Source organism: Micropterus dolomieu, linkage group LG08, assembly GCF_021292245.1.
Source record: "Micropterus dolomieu isolate WLL.071019.BEF.003 ecotype Adirondacks linkage group LG08, ASM2129224v1, whole genome shotgun sequence".
Lineage (NCBI taxonomy): Eukaryota > Metazoa > Chordata > Actinopteri > Centrarchiformes > Centrarchidae > Micropterus > Micropterus dolomieu.
The window spans coordinates 31,613,430-31,617,510 of NC_060157.1; the positions used below are offsets into that span (position 1 = coordinate 31,613,430).

Genomic DNA, 4,081 nt, shown 5'->3' on the forward strand with positions numbered 1-4,081 from the left:
CCGATGACCAGGATTTCTGTTTTGTCTGAGTTCAGCTGGAGGAAATTATTTGACATCCATTTTTTTACTTCACAAAGGCAGTTGTTAAGTGAACTCAGCATTCCAGGATCTGTGGATCTGACGGGCAAGTACATTTGTGTGTCATCAGCATAAATGTGAAAAGAAATACCATGTTTATGGATAATATGTCCAAGGGGAAGCAGATACAAGGAAAACAAAATGGGTCCTAAGACCGACCCCTGAGGCACACCATATTTAACTGGACAGAACGAGGAGACATAGTTGTTTACAGACACGCAAATCTTCCTATTTGACAGGTAGGATGAAAACCATTCTAGGGCCGTACCAGAGATCCCCACCCAGTGCCTCAGTCTGTCTAACATGATGTTGTGAACAATGGTGTCAAAAGCAGCGCTAAGGTCCAGGAGTACCAGGACTGAGCACATGCCTTCATCAGCAGACATTAAAAGGTCATTGGTGACTTTAAGCAGGGCAGTCTCAGTGCTGTGGTACTTCCTGAAACCAGATTGAAACTTTTCAAATAGAGGCATTTATACTCTCAAAACACTCAAAAGTGCATTTCACCGAGGGCGTAGGTGGCTCAGTTGGTAGAGTGCGCCCGTTGTACAGGGCTGAACCCTTGCTGCAGCGGCCCAGGGTCCATCCTGTGGCCCTTCATCCCTTCTCTCTCTCCCCTGTTTCCAGACGCTATCCACTATCACTCACACGGCATTTCAGGAGCTGCTGGTGTGTGAAGACAACAGAGTGAGATGCTGCGACCACTCATCTGCTAGAAAGGCAGTGGTCTCACATAACGTGACGTAGTAAACATGAGAGGGTAGTCTATGTACTGCAAATGAAGCAAAAGTACAAAGCTCTAACCAGTCACATGACACTGTTGACCAATTACTGGCAACTGTGCTGGGGAGGTGAACCAGGCCGTGAGAAACATCTGAGTTCTGCCGACCAGTCAGCGAACGTGGTTACCAAAGCCAAATGTTAAAATGCTTCTTGATCCAAACACACACTCCTGCCTGTACGAAAGTTACAGTAAACTATGTATTGGTCCAAAGGTTTCCTGCCTAAATGCGATCTCTGTGTCAATGAAAACCTGCCTCTCAACGCTCGTCAGCCTGACAGTTCTCTGGCATAAAGAACTGTAGATGTGGAGGACAGCAGGTAAATGATATTCAAAAGTGTCATCTCTTCAGAGAGAAAACTCAGCGCTCCCTCAGGAACGGTCTGATGAATATTAATATGTGGTAACAACAGTCGCTGCGTGCCAGGCCTGTCAGGTCTGGAGACAGGTTCTAGTTTGAGGGCAGAGAGCGTCGCTTCTCCACCTCTCACAGCTTTGTCAACTTGTTTTCCCTCCGCGCTACATAGAAGCTTTGTCGCTGGGCTGAGGATTTCTCTTTGCTTTGATATCTTTCCCCGGTTTGCCTTTGGTGTGTACTTCACAGGCAGTGTGGCAGCACTCATTAACACTCTGACAGTTGTTTTCCTCTTCTTTTGTGCCACTATACTACCTGCCAGCCCACCTAATTGTCCCATGAGGGACAGGGCAACAATGAGGATAGAGAAAAGCCTTAATTCATCTTAAATTAGCATTTGTGCTAATGTCTGATAAAGCAGCATGTTAATGGTGCTTTCACGACGTAATTGGAAGCTGGAAACAATTTGGGACTGAAAAGAGAAAATAAGGGCGTCATTTGGGATATTTTTTAATGGATTTAAATACATAAACTAGCTTTGCAACTGTTAAGAAGTATGATATTTCTAATGTTGATATTTGCCAATACATAAAAATACGAAAGCCAAGTGAACACTTTCTCGCATGGATTTTGACTATTGGTTTACACAGTAGTTAGTTCACATTTAATTTAACAATTATGTGAATCATAAGCTTACGGTTATGGATTTTTGGGAGGGTTTTCATTATACAGCCTAACGGCCTCATGCAAGAACGTACTGACGGTGTTCTAAGCCAGATGTGCCAAACTCTCCTAAATGCACAAGCTTGTTGTAAATCGCTTCTTTCTACTTGGTGAACTGCACCTGTACATGAATGAAGGTGCATGCTTGTGAGCCTTAATCATTGCCACTATCAAAGCAAATTGTCAAATTGCTGCATATATAGGGCTACCTGTTCTGCTACATCTGTGGGCAGGTTCACTCACAGAAATATTCCCCTGCAGTGCACAAAGAAGAAAGTCCTGCTATCAGAAATAAGCAGGTGAAGAGTTTAGCAGAGTCAGTGGGGATGTTGTGATTTCAAACCAATGTGAAAATATTCCTACAGCTGTCAATTCTGTGACATTAGGCAGCAGGACCAACATAAATAAAGATGCAACAGTTTGACATGAAGCTTGATGCTAAAACACGTCTTTAAAAAAGTGGTTTATGACTTTGATGGGAGACTTTCCAAGCAACTACTAAATTCTAAACATTGTTGTGCCAACATATGAGGCCAAAGAAGCAGAGAACTGCTGAGTAAACCCTTGTTTTTTCAGATGAAGGCTTTATGAGTGCGCCATCTGTGCATGACTCATGCTACAGAGCCCTGACACACTGTTTATTCATATAGTCACTTAAGTTGCTCAGCCCTCTTGGTTAAAAAACTGAATATATGCAGATGTGATAGTCCTTAAATAAAGTTTTTATAACTAGATTCGGGAACTAAGACCACGTCTTGAACGCATCCCATTTCCGCCCATCAAGTACTTAAGCACACCTTTTCCATTCAATTCCGTTGACTCAGTTTTCACATCCCCTCTTTGCTCTCCCTTCTCTCTCTTTGTCTGCATACAGGAACCAGAGGCTCGATACACCTACCTATGAAGAGACGGCTCCCCCACTCAGAGACTCGACTCCCACCGGTTCCCGCTCATCTTCTATCGGTCTCCTCTACACTCCAACATCAAACAGCCATGGACCCAATTCCTCCCTGTTACGGCCCTTGAGCCCTGTGTGTCTGTGTACTGCTGCTCGTCTGTGCTCTGCAGGTCCTGCCCTTCCCCCCTCTAATGTTGCAGCCAGGAGGCTAGGGTGCACACCTGTCCCCAGTTTACAATCAGCGGCAGCGCAGGAGCCGGTATAAGGAGCAGAGAGCAGGCAGACTGGGTGTGGAGAGTGTGGAGTGCAGACGGCATGGAGAGCTGGGTGAAACTGCAGTGCAGCAAGTGATAAGTCTGAACCTTGTGGTGGGGTTCACTCCCTCAGTGGAGGGAGGGTGAAATTCATTATTGTATCCTGTGTTTTCGCATTTGTGGGCGCTTCCTTGTTTTTGGGAAGTTGTTTTTTGTAGACCCTCCCTGAGGGTACCTTAGCTTTTTTTTTCTCCTTATTGTAAATAAAACACCGTATGTCCTGTAAAATCTGTCTCCTGGCTTCCTTCAACCTGTCAATTGTCACTAACCTTCTCATCCCCTGGATTTTCCACTGGAGGTTCGTAACACTCCCCTAATCACTTCATCCCCCACCCTCCTCCATCACACCTCGACCCTCCTCCCCATTCCCGCATCCCTCAGTCCTCCCTCCGGACCCTTAATCCATTGTCGCAGTTCACCTCCATTACGTCCAATAAACCATTTTAAGTCTACAGGTGCTGGTCATATAATTAGAATATCATCAAAAAGTGAAACTTGGATATTATATCCATCCTGGTAGCTTTGGCACTGTGTGCAGGTGCCAAGTCCTGTTGGAAAATGAAATCTGCATCTCCATAAAGTTGGTCAGCAGCAGGAAGCATGAAGTGCTCTAAAACTTCCTGGTAGACGGCTGCGTTGACCTTGGACCTCAGAAAACACAGTGGACCAACACCAGCAGATGACATGGCACCCCAAACCATCACTGACTGTGGAAACTTTACACTGGACTTCAAGCAACGTGGATTCTGTGCCTCTCCTCTCTTCCTCCAGACTCTGGGACCTTGATTTCCAAAGGAAATGCAAAATTTACTTTCATCAGAGAACATAACTTTGGACCACTCAGCAGCAGTCCAGTCCTTTTTGTCTTTAGCCCAGGCGAGACGCTTCTGACGCTGTGTCTTGTTCAAGAGTGGCTTGACACAAGGAATGCG

At 45.4% G+C, this 4,081-nt stretch overlaps 1 protein-coding gene across 1 annotated transcript in view; it reads right to left on the reverse strand.

The window, feature by feature from the left end:
* prkcz (protein kinase C, zeta) overlaps nt 1-4,081 on the reverse strand; it is a 149,215-nt gene that overhangs the window by 16,949 nt on the left and 128,185 nt on the right. The gene's annotated exons all lie outside the window — the stretch shown is intronic.